Raw genomic sequence first — 13,297 nt, 5'->3', positions numbered from 1 at the left:
TTTTTTTTTTTTTTGTAAACAAAAGCACATGCCATGTGAAAGCCTGCTGGGCTGGTTGTTTTCTGCAATCCTTTCATGGGGAATTTGTCCACAAGAATGAAAGTCGTGGTTTTTAAAAAGAGTTAAGTTACATATTTATTTTCTCACTTAAGTTATTTATGCAAAAGTTTTTCTTGTAGCAAACGATAACGTTAATATTGCTTTATGAAATACCAGTCTGATCTTTCAAAACCCAGAGCCATTGTTAATAAAGACAATGAGTCGTTACAGAGAGGATGTGGTCTCATTTTGTCAACCACACAGTCATTTCTGTCAAAGTTAACATCCTTCTCTTGGTCACTACGACACCTTTGCCTGTGCTATAGTGGCCCTTGTGACAATTATGTCTTTCCTTTGTAAAATCATGTTCGTCTCTTCCTTTCCAAACCTAGACCTCATTCCTTTACTCGGCCATTGTAATAACCTCAGCCTGGTCTCCCTCTAGCAGCCTGCCCTTCACACCACTGTCATCGTGTCACGCCCCTGCCCCAAATCCCTTAATAGCTCCTCCTTGCCCAGGATCACGTTCAGGCTTCTTGGTCTGACATACAAGGCTTTTGCCGGCTTGATTCCCATCCTCCACCCCACCAGGCTTCCTTACTGACTCCAAGTGGCCCTATGCTGTACTGATCCCCGCCTCCTTAGTTTGTCCCCCACCCCCAACATATCCCACTCTTTCTCTGGAGTTCACGTTCCTTTTCATCTCTCCTGATCCTTCCAGAGATGTTCCAATCCCCACTGATCCCTCTCGCTTCAAAGGTCCAGCCCCTTTTATCCGTGTCTCTGTTTGGGTTCCTGATTCTGTATATTTCATTTGACATTCATTCATGGACCACCTGCCTCACCTGGCTATGCCCTGCTTAGTACTGGGATAGACACAAAGCCAAGCACAATTCAGGACCAGCTTACAGGGAGCTCAGCCAAGGCTTTTCTCAAATGTGAATTTTATGTCTCACTAGTGAAGATGTAAGATTGTCACAAGCATAGACAATGTCTTGCACTTCTCTGGATGCTGGCTGAGACTCAAGAAATACTCTTCAGAGAGGGATAATCAATTGCAAAGCTTTAAACCAATCTCGGGATGGGCCCCACCCCAAGAGCCCTCCTTACCCCCAAAGTAAGCTGAGGTCCGCCCTGTCGAATTTTCACTTTAACTGCCAATGAACCTTTCTAAATCCATTATCATCATCGACAAGTCTGTGCTAGGTGTCAGCGGGTGTTGCTGCCTCCAGGCCCCAGGAGGCCTCAGTGAGACCCTGCAGGGGATCTGTGGTTGTGAAGAGTGCCCTAGAGCCTGGTTTGGCCCCTGGTGGCTATGTGGTTCAGTGTGGGAGGGTGGGGGGTGGGGAGATACAGGCTCTGGAGCCATGTTTGTGTTTGAATCAGAGGCACCAAGGGGTTAAATGTTTTGCCCACAGCTGGAAATGGGCTCAGTCCCCGCCCCCCAACATACTCTCGCTCAAGCTGCTCAGAAACTGGTGGGCAGATGGGCAGATAATCAGGTCACATTGTTCTGTACAAAGTGTTACAGGACCAAGGACAGGAGTAATTGGCTCCGTGGTGGGGACAAGGGATAAATGTTTGGAAAAGTTTCCCAGAGGTGGATACTGCTTAGAGGTTCACCAGGTGAGGAAGGACACACAGGCATTCTTGGCAGAGGGCACGGCCCAGGCAAAGGCACTGGGTCTGAAGGTAAATGGCCATTCATGGTGGATGAGACTGAATCCACCATTCCTCAACAAGTACTGAGTCCTTACCATGTGTCAGGCAGCATGGGGGACCAGAAGTTCCAAACAATGCCTCACCCCATATACACCTCAGATCTGCTTTCTGGACCCAGAGATCCAGGAGGGATCAGCCCAGGCTACAATCCCATTACCACGAGGGGAAAAAAACCCAAAGGCTAAATTGTAGGTCAGGCTAGGGGTTATTTATGGAAAGTTATATTCTACCTACATGGGGTCTATGAGCCTGGCGCCGATCAGAAACGGAACAGACAACAGGCTCAGCTGGGAGGGGGGAGGCTTCTGCTGCCGGGAGTACATGTTCTGAGGGTGCAGCCAGACTCGGGGCTTGTATTAATAGTCTGAGAGTCAGACAGACAGAGGGGCAGAGGGAAATAAGTCTCTCTCTCTCTCTCTCTCTCTCTCTCTCTCTCTGGGGTTGCACACCCAGGAGAGAGTCCTTTTGTTTTCTCACACCCTCTCCACTCTCTTTCTCTCTCTCTCCCTCACACACACACACACACACATATACTCTTTCTCTCACATACACTTGCACACACATACACTCTCATACACTCAGAAACACACACACACACACACTTTTCTCTCACATACACTTTCACACACATACACTCTCATACACTCAGAAACACACACACACACACTCACATATACACACACACTCCATGGGGCTCTACCTATACTCCAAGTACGAATCAGGCCACCTTTGCACAAGGAGGTAAAGCAAAAGAAACTCAAAGGAGCCACAGGAAGCTGTTTTCCTTGAAGCAGGCAAGACTTGGACAGCTGGGGAGGGTGGAGAGCCTGCAGAGCCACCTGTGTGAGCCTAGCTCAAAGCCACAGCAACTGAAAGCTGGTGCGCATTGCACACCCACCCACTTCCCACAGGTTCCCCACTGCACGGGCCTGCCCTTGTTTCTTTTTTGTTGGTTCTAGCTCTGGGGCTGGCATTGTCCTTCTTACCTTCTCCCCCGGGGCCTATTCCTGGAGTGCAACCTCTGTCTTCTTTCTTGTCTAACGGAGGCGAAGGCTCAGGTCTCTGGCAACATTGACCAATAGCTGAAGTTCCTTTCACGGCTAGATGGACAGGAGGCAGAGAGACTGTTGCTCTTGAATTAGCGCACCCATGCACAACGCTTGCCCAAACATCTACAGTTATTAACTGGCCCAGCATAATTATTATGAGCTCCCACTTTTACTCTTAAAAATGTCCCAGTTTGGGCAATAAATTATATGATCCCCTGCTATGTAGAGATACAACTTTCTCTGGAATGACTGGGACCCAGTTGTCCATTTCCAAATGCTGATCCTTCTGTCCGGGGTTCATCCATCAAGTCTCAGGCATGTCCCTTGACCAACCAAGCCAGAGCAAATTCCTCTGCTTTCTCTTTCCTAATGCTCCCTTCCTTCAGATCTTATCTCAGGAGTCATGTAATTATAGATTTATTCGTGTAAATATTTGACTGATCTCTCTCCCTCCCCTCCTAGACTATAAGACCTAGGAAAGCAGGGACTCTTGTCTGTTGCTGCCCACCAGGGCACCCCCAGCACCCAGCTGCAGTGAGCACCCCATATGCATTGTGGTTGCATAGCTGTCGTTCGATCTACTTACGAGTTGTTCTCTCATGATATTAGGCGGATGGAATGGATGATGGTGGGAGGAGAAAAAGGAAGATCTGATGTCTGTGAAAAGAGGCTGTTTGCCCGAATCTTTTTATGTTAGGTCTCTGAAGATAAGACACAGCTCCTGCCCTCAAGCGGTTTATACCCTTGCTGGGGAGTCAAGTGGGAAATGAAGGCAGGACGTGCCGCTGTGGAGTATGTGACTGTTTGCCACCAGAATGGTAGAGACCCTGGTGGGTAGGGGGCTTTAGAGGAGCAAGGCAGGGGTGGGGTCCAGCGGAGTTTTGAAGGCTGTCAGGAAGGAGAGGCAGTGGCAGGAAAAGAGCAAAGGGGGCGCACACCGGTGGGGCGATGCCGGCATGGGAACTTGCACACAGCGGACGCTTCTATCCAAATTTATTACACAGGAAGCTGCAGAAGCCAGGAAGGAGAGCTGGTGGGATGCGGGTAGAGTTGGATACTGTCAGTCACGGCAGGGGAAAGGAGGCATAAAGTGGAAGGAAGGGAGGGGCTGAATCCCCATGATGGTAGCATCGACTCCTGTGAGAAAGACAAGAAGCTGGGTTGTAGGTGCTGAAAGATGCTCTCCATGAGCCTGGCAGGAATACCTTGGAGAATGAGCCCTGCCTTTCTTACAATTTTTTCTGGAGTGCCTGAGCTTGGGTCCTGCTCACCAAGAAGGCCAGAGCTGGCAGTGGGCAGCTGCAGATGGAAAATAGGTACCCATGAGGGAGGACAGGAAAGGGAGATGGAAGAAGAGGAGGCCAGAGCACAAACTTACCTACCTGCCAAGTTCCTGAGGATTGATCTTACCGGCAGATTTGAGGCAGAGGCAGGAGAGATGGGGGTAGGAGAGGAAGTATGAGGAAGGAGAAGGTAGACATGGAGAAGAAAAGACGGGTAAGTATTAATTCATCCTACTAGTATTTATTGAGTATCAGCTCTATGCCTGGCACTACCTGAGGCTCTGGGTGTGTGGTTGTGATCACGGAACCTCAAGAAGCTCATAGTCTCTGCCAGCAGGGAGATGGATGTCAGACAGATAACAAAGAAATGCAGAGCTTAATGCCCAGGAATGCAAAGTTCTGTAAAGCAAAATAAAGTTTATGAGCAGACAGAGAGCCGTGGAGTGCCAGGCCAGGCCTCCCTGAGGAGATAACATTTAAGCTGAGACCTACATGCTGTGAGGGAGTGAGCCACACAAGGACCTGGGGCATGCATGTGCCAGGAGGGGGAACAGTTAGTGCAAAGGCCCAGAAGATATTGGAGGGGGCGTGGTGAAGAGACACCACTAATTGCCTTGGATGCTTTCCAGGTGTCTCCATGCCAAGGCTGCTAACCCCTGATCTGGAAGCCAGCGTGGTAATTATAATTATAGTGGAGAGATGTGTGTGTGTGTAAAAGAGAATATCTTCTTATATATTCTCCTAGCTCTGTATGTCAAAGACCACGTGGCCCTCAGAGAAGAATAATTTTCATATTATTGATTATGTATCTGTGTATCCTAAAGTTCATGACAGATTTGCTTAAGTAAGGAATGAATTGAGCAGATGCATTCCTTCGAGGACAGACATACATTATGAAATACACATATCATTGCAGAAAAGTCCACCGTTTTTTTTTTCCTGGATGCCCACAGAATCCAAGCCAGGGTAGAAGCAAAGATTAGCTCAGCTCAGGAGAGTGCAAACACAAATGCGTTAGTGTTCTTTCCTGCTGTGGCTCATAAATGTATATCAAGCTTTTCTATTAGCTGAGTCTATAGGCCAGGGGATTGAGATCTGAAGGGTAAGGAGTCTAGAAATGAATTCCCTCATTTATGCTTACTTCTCAAAAGTATATAAGAACATTCTCATCCATGAGCACACTCCAGTTACAGCATCCACTGCAAACTCCCTCTAGAAGACTTGCTTTCACTTTGCTCTTTGGCTTTGCACGTGCAGTCACACATGTGTGCATGCATGTGCGTGCACACACACCATCTTTACTCTGAGTATACGATGCCAAACGTTTCCCGGTATTCTAAAAGCCTCTTGTTTCTGCACCCCCTCCCAGGTTAGCAGACATCTTAGCATGGTACTGGCATCCGAGGACTGTGAAGAACGCTGCAATCAAAAGTCATGTCAGATCAGACCTGTGGTCAGTGCTGGACAAAACAGAGCTCCCCGGCCTCCAGGGACACCAGATAAGAGGCCAGGACTGCACCTCAGCTCTTCCCAGAGGCCAAGAGCAGCCCGAGGTGGGGCGTTTTCTGTATGCATTGCGCTCTGGGGCCACCCAAGATCTGTGTGGAGCTCTGCTCTCTCCAGGAGGAGCTGTGTGGAGGCAGAGGCCGGCTGGAGGCCCCTTCTGGCAGCCTCCTCTCCTCCATCCTCTAAACCACTACCAGAAGGACCTTTCTCTGTTTATTAAAAAACAAAGTTCAAATTTTTTAAAATGCAAAAAATTTAATATTTCAGCATTTCTGCTCCATTATTTCTTTTTATGTACAACAAATGGAACATCATAGATAAAATTCTCTTTGTACGTCTCCCCTTCCCCATGCCTTTCCCTCCCTTTCCGGAAACAAAAATCATGTTCCTATGCTTTTCTACATATTATTTATAACCAATATACAAACATGTGTGATTTTCAATTTTACATGTACTGTGTCATACTATAAATATTCTGAAACTCACTTCTTTTTAACTTAAAATTATGCTTTCACGATCTAGCCGCGTTGGATCGTTTTTATCTATTGAACTCTATTACATTTTATGACTATGCCATTATTTATGTTTTTCTACCGGTGGACGTTTACCTTGTTTCCGATATTTTCACTATCACAAGCAATGCTATGAGGAAGTTGTCTGGACTAGTCTCCTGAGATGACATATGGCAGAGTTTCTTCAAGACAGAAAGAAATGAGTGATCTAATACAAAAATCTAATCAGGTCACTTCCCTGCTCAAAATTCTTCCATGGCTCCCTATTACCTAAAGGATAAACTCTAAACTCCTTAGTCTAGAAGGATGTGATCTGGTTTCTGCCAACCTGTCACGGCATACATTCGACCAGTGGCTACCTTAGCACCTGATTCTCTGCAATATTGTTATTTCTTTTAATTTCCAAAAGTCCAGGTAGTTTCAAGTCTCTGTGCTTTTGCACATTCTGTTTCATTTGCTCTGTCTTCTCTGGTCTGGAAAGTCCTCTTCATCTTCAAGTCTCACCTCAAACACTGCCCCTTCATGGCAGCAGACCACTGTGCCACGTACATACTACATTACAGAGACTGCCATATGGGCCGAACTTGATTCCCTCCCCCGTGGACCATGAGTCTGTTAAGGGCAAGGTTCTAGCCTTTGCACTTGTGTGGCCCAGTGCCTTTGCACAGTCTTGGCCAGAGTCAGTGCTCAATAAGTATTTGTTGGAATGCTTGGCCAGTGGGGTGTGATTTGAGCAGCAGGAATGAGAAGTCCAGCTTCTTTCCAGCTCAGCAGCAGGCAAGAGCTCTGGGACAACCTTTTCAAAATTACTTCTTTCATGCAAGTCCCTCTGTAGCTTTGCAATGTTGTGGGGAGAAGAGCCCCTCCCATGAAACCAAGTCCATGGTTGTTTACCCGTGACATTATCAAGTGTCCAAATTACAGATATCTCTATCACTTGGCCAACAATTTTGGTGTTGCAGTGTTAGGTTATTTCTATGTCTGAAGAAAACAGCTCAAGTCTGACTAAAGAAATAAATGATATCATTTTTCATTCAGGCAACCAGATTCCTCGGTACAAAGGGCTCCCTGGGGAGGAACGCGGGACAGCGTGGCTCCTCCGAAGCTATTTACATCTGTCAGCTTCTCTAATCTCTTGCCTTCCTTCCTCTGCTGTTTCCTTCCCTTCGCCCAGAGGCTTGTGTTGAGCCCCATACTTGCAAGGAGGGTGGTGGAGCCACAGGCCTCACGTATACGCTAGGGGTGGGTGGGGGTGAGGTTTTGGCCCAGTAGCATTTGGGGTTTTTTTCTTTTCTTTTTTTCTTAGAAACCAGCCTCAATTTAAGATAATGACTCTCCTCTCACCGGTGATCGCTATTTGTAGGGACTTATTTTTCCCTGGATAATTTGGCTAAGAGAAGTTAAATCTAAAAGGGAACACTTTCTAAAAATGTTGCTGGACAGTTTGCAGAGCACCAAGGAGCACCTTCTGGGTCACCTGTTCCATGAGAGCCTGGGTGCCACCTCTTCTTAAAGAAGAGGTGGAGATGGAAACAGACTCGAGCCCTTTATGACAGGCAGGGTGAGACTGGCTCTTTAAGATGTCATCGAAACCTGGGGTAACAAGGGTCCCGACGAATCATTTGGTTTGAACTTTGCCAAGATATCCCAATTCCTGCACAGTCAGCCCCCACCTCCTCTCTAGCCCAGTCTCCATGGGTGTCCCCAACCCCAACCCTGCCTCTCTTTTAGTTCCTGGAAACAAAGGCTCTGCGCTTATGGTAATGCTGTTTCCTCTGCCTGGAAATGCTCTCCCCGAATTCTCTGACTTCTAATCTCAGCTCAAATGTTACCTCTCCAGAGGCCCTCCCTGATCAGCCCATCTGAAACAGGTCCCTGCTGTTCCTTTTCCCAGCCCTTGTCTGGGTTTGTCATGTATTGATGTTGTGTCTGTTTCCACTGCCCAATCATAAGCTCTGTTAGGCAGGGACCGAGCTGGTCTGCCGCACCCCTCCCTCCGTGGGGAAATCAGAGACAGTGGCACATAGCAGGTGCCCAGCAAATGTCTGCTGAGTGAGTGAACCAGCAAGGGGCAAGTGAGCCACCTGGCACACTCCTCCTGCTATACTGTTAACAGCCATTGTAGGTGTCCTTTAAACGCCAGATCTCAAACACTTTGGAGCTTTGGTGGGCTCACACGGCCCTCCTCCTAGAGAGGGAGAAAGAGACCCTAGACCTGGAAGAACATTTTGAACTCTTATTCCTCGTTCTTTGTTTCTTTATGTGCAGGATGCTTTCCTTCCCTCAGCCACTTTATTTCCCTTTTTTCCCAGCAGTCACACCTTTATTAGACTTCATTTTACTAACAATACTGTTCATAGAATTCACTTCATGTTTTCCTGCTTCTTTTATGCTGTTTAGGGAGACCAGGCGCACACTTCAAAGTCAGTGCGGGGCCCCGTCACACTACGGCTTCTGCTCAGTGACCAGATGGGCACCTCCAACTCCCCCCCCGCCCACAGGTGCTCCGGTCAGACACCTGGGATCCACCATGACTTCCTGGCCCCCATCCCCTGCATCCAACCTACCAACCACCACCCGAGTGGTTTCTATCTACTTAAATCTACCTGAAATGAATCCATTCATTTCTCTCCAGAGCTACCCTCTGGTTCAGCCACTCTCTCCCTTGTCCCAGCCTCTGGCTGCCGGACTCACCTCCAAAGCAGTCTTCCCACAGGAGTGGAATCTGATCCTGCCCCTCCTCTGCTTCCTGTGGCCTCAGGATGGTGAACTTTCACCTCAGCCAGGCCCGGGGCCAGACCTGGTCAGACCTCCCAGCTCTCCAGCTCATTTTCTTCCCACTGCCTGGCGACCTGCCAGGTGCCTTGCTAGGCACCTCTCGTTTCCTTGGGTCCCACGCTCTCTCACACCTCTGGACTTTAGACAGCTGGTTCTTACATTACCTGCTACTCTTGCCTCGGCTCACATCACTTCCTCCGGGATGCTCTCTCTGAGCCTCCAGCCTGGGGTAGGACCCTCCCCTGTATTCTCATGGCAGATTGTAGTATCCCTCATAGTGTCTTTGGCACAGTGCCCTTTAATCGCCAAGCTGCTGTCTATTTCCAATGTCTATTTCCTTTGTTTGAAGATGGAGCTTCATGAGGGCAGGGGCCGGCTGTCATGCTCAGGGACATGAGAAGACCCTGATTAGAAAATTCTGTGACTTGGATATGCAGGAGTAGCTAAACTTGACAGATATAAAATGGACCCTCTGCTCTTTGGGAGCCCAGCCAAGAAGACCTGATCCCCCAGGAGGGAAACTGATTTGAACTTGAGGCCCCCAGGAAAGGAGGAGCCCCAGGTATCCCGACGTTTGATCTTTTTGTCTTCAAGCAGGCACTGCGTTCTGCCAGTACGCATCATAGGCAGCCCTCCAAGGCTTTTAGAAAGGACTTGACGCTGACGAAGCCCCCCCATTGAAGGGCTGGAGCCGCCCACCCTCCTCCTGGCAGGGCACAGCTCACCTAACATTCGCATGTGTGAGGACCTCTCCTCCAGCCCTCCTCGATATGAAGAGGTCTACCTCAGGTGAGACATGTGTGTGTGTGTGTGTGTGTGTGCATGTGTGTTTAAGGGAGATGCTTCTAGAGAAGGTTTTTCCTGCTCTTAAAAGGGGACTCATGATAAGGACTGTATTGATTAGGGTCCAGCCAGAAAAACAGCATATAAGGGAATAAGGGATTTATTTACTATACATGTTACACCTTACCCAAATGTGGGAGAAGCTAGGGAAGTGATGTTTTCAAAGGAGATTTGGATAATCAGAGAAAGTGTCACTAACCAGTCTTGCTATGGGCGACAAGTCAAGACTTGCAGAGGCATTTGAAAAACCAAGCATGTCCAGCTGCCCACGGGGGACCATGAAGGGAGCTCGGGGAGAGGTCTGTGGGGATCCATCGCTCAGCAAGGTCAGCAGGTGGGACACCTCCTCCTCCGTCTCTCACGGTATCTGATAGCGACAATCCTCTGAGAGTCACGGGGTTGCTTCGCTTTTATTTCCCAAGTCTCCAGCAAGTTCTTCTTTTGACTACTATACCCCAGATCCATGTGGAAAAGAGGATTCTGGGAAGTGTTATTCCCAGATTAATCAAGTTGATATAACACAAACCAGCACAGGGACCTGCCCCACTCATCTCTCCAGCCTCCTCTCCTCCTCCCTACATATGTCCTGGTCCCAAATGATCTACACTCCCTGTCGTGCCCCGTGCATGCCGTGCCTTTGACCTGGAATGCCCTCGCTCTCTTCTTGAGCTAGTCAACTCTGCTTCAACTTCAGGATCTTGCCTCAGAAGCCCGTTCCTTGAGAAGTTTTTTCTCTCTGAAAGTCCCATTCTCCTCTGTGTTCCCAGAGACCTTGGTACAAACCCGAGTTGCAGCTCCCGGTGACCGCCGTGTCAACAGGAGGCTGTTGGGCATCGTGGAACTGCTCCAGAAGGCGACCCGATGGCAAACGTGTGAGTCTCCTGCGGTCTGAGTGTGTGGTACTTGCTGGTGGTGAATTGAGCCTGTACCCACTTTTCGACATTCAACAGCTTTTCCCAAATAGAATTTTCTTTATTTAGGATTATTTATTTTTTCAGAAAGAGGACATTGCTGTGGTTCCTGACATATATTACCTGATTACTTTCTAGAAGATAAATACCACTTTACAATCCCATGGCCCAAACAGGTCGAGAGAGAGTCCCATTTCTGGCACATATTAATATGCAATAGATAAATGTTTAACAGCAAGTAGAATAAAAAATCTCCAGGTTGTAGGGCAGCAGTGCTATTGCTGGAGAGAGAACATCCACATTTTTAATCCCTGGGGGCCACTTCAAATACATTTGCACAGATTTAAGGGTCGTTACTAGACATTCCAAACTGAATCAATAAATGGATATGACAACGGCTGTCTGTGGATCTGAGAGCAGGGGCAGATGGAGTGTGGTTCTCAAAAATCTCAGAAGGCCTAGACATCGCAGTGCGATCCTTAGGGCAGGATTTAACTCAGGGCCCTGACATCAGAAGGTTTCTGCAGGTTCACTGCTCTCCACCAGTGATGGTGGGGGTGGGAGGAACTGACAGTTGCATCAGGACTGCATGGAACAAAAGAGAGGTAGTTGCTCAAAGAAAAATTAGGATGGAGGCAAAAGCAACCACTCGCTACTAGCAGAGCTGCTAGAACACTGGAGGTTGCTATGTGCAAGGATGTACTTCCAGAGTATGGCTATGAGCCACATCCAACCCTCTGCCTGTTTTTGTTCATTTGTGTGTTTGTTTTGTCTTTCATAACCTGTGAGCTAAGAATGGTTTTACAGATGAATATCTACAATCAATTTGATGAATCCAATTAAGTGAAATGGTATTAAAATTTTTCATTTTTCTCATTACTAAACCTGTTATAACAAGGTTTATATTGTCCCAATTATTATGATTGCATTTAAAATTTTATCAATAAAAATTTTTTATTGTCTATATTGTTTATATTGTCCCAATTGTTTATATTGTCCCAATTATTATGATTGCATTTAAAATTTTATCGATAAAAATTTTATTTACTCTCTTGCTATGTGTAAGTACTTACATAATATTCCCGATTTTGCTTTTTGGCTCACAAAGCCCCAAATATTTACTATCTGACTCAATCAATTATCTATCTGCCTCTTTACAGGAAAAGTTCACTACTTGAGGGCAGTGCTTCTCAAATTTTGGTGATCGTAGATCATCACCAGGAGAGCTGTTAAAACACAGAATCCAGGACGCCAGCCCCAGAGATTCTGATTTGGGTCATGGCTGGGACCAAACATTTTTTAAACAAACTCCTCGGTGAGGCTAATGCAGCTGGTGTGGAAACCACACTTCAAGCAACGAGGCTCTAGTCAATAACCTTGGGAAGCAGCCAAGAGTGCAATTCTGAAAGAGAAATTCTAGAAAGTACTTCATCGTTCTGGAACTTTACTTTCAGATGTGTTCTTGTGACTTATTTTGAACCGAGGACAACATATTCTTTGTGCATCTGAAAGAGTACTCAAAATTATAGTTTGAAAGCTTCTACAAACCCATACAGGTACGGTCAATTGATTTAAAAAATTTTTTCAATTGTAGTATAATACATAGAACATGAAATTTACCATCTCAATCATTTTTTAAAAAAATTTTAAGTGAGGCAACCCTTGGTTGACCTCACAGATTGCAAGGACCCTGTCAGTTTATAATCCTTTTTTTTTTTTTTTTAAATTTTTTACACCTACAGCACCTGGTCTTCCAAGGTAGTCTCCCATCCAAGTACTAACCAGCCCCGACCCTGCTTAGCTTTCGAGATCAGAAGGGTTCGGGCTTGTTCAGGGTGGCACGGCCATAGACTCAATCATTTTTAAATGTATAGCTCAGTGACATCAAGTATATTCACATTGCTGTGCAACCACAATGGCCATCCATCTCCAAAGAACTCTTTTCATCTTGCAAAGTTGAAACCCTACACCTATTAAACAATTACTTCCCATTTCTCTAACCCCCTGGCAAACCACCATTCTAAAAAAAGAAAAAAGACTGCTGTTTCTTTGAGAGCAATTAAACTTTTTCACTAGTATCTCTCTCAAGTTTTTTTTCGTATCAAAGTCAATGAGAAAATAGAGTGCATGAGAAGAAACAGCTGCAAACGTTTAAGACCTAACTCTTTAGTAACTCAAGGACACCAGGATGGGGCTCGTGGGATCAATGACAGGCCTGGACTGGCTATTTTGACTGGCTGACTTATCAAGAAATGAATGATGCCAGAAACAATCAAATACCACATGGAAAAAAAATTGTGGTGAAGTCAGAATGTGTATCTGTGGCCACAAAATAGATTTAGGTTTTTGTCTTGCAAAATCCATTTGAACTTCCTGGCTGCACTCACTCGGCTCAGAGATTAAGTCATCACCCTGGATAGTATTTCAGTGAAGTTTGAATCAACTCCAGTGAGAGGGAGTATGCAGCACAGTCAGTGCCTAGCTTACAGAGAATGTTCAAGAAATGTCGAAATACAATTTGCCAGTCTCTAGCTGTTGCTGGAAAGAAGCAAGCTGGAGAGCACGGGAAGGCTAAGGCAAGGGGCTCTGGGTTCCGCAAACATCCAAGAGGAAGCCATACCCTGATTCGGGTGCCATACCCCTTGTGCTTTAAA

General features: G+C 46.7%; 1 pseudogene; it reads right to left on the bottom strand.

Annotated features, from left to right (window-relative positions):
- Nucleotides 1-12,376: 12,376 nt before the first annotated feature.
- On the bottom strand, nt 12,377-12,495 carry LOC112478457 (annotated as a pseudogene).
- Between the last annotated feature and the right edge of the window lie 802 nt (nt 12,496-13,297).

Source organism: Pteropus alecto, unplaced genomic scaffold, assembly GCF_000325575.1.
Source record: "Pteropus alecto unplaced genomic scaffold, ASM32557v1 scaffold313, whole genome shotgun sequence".
NCBI lineage: Eukaryota > Metazoa > Chordata > Mammalia > Chiroptera > Pteropodidae > Pteropus > Pteropus alecto.
The sequence above is the reverse complement of the archived record's forward strand: the minus strand, read 5'-3'. Positions and strand labels throughout refer to the sequence as shown.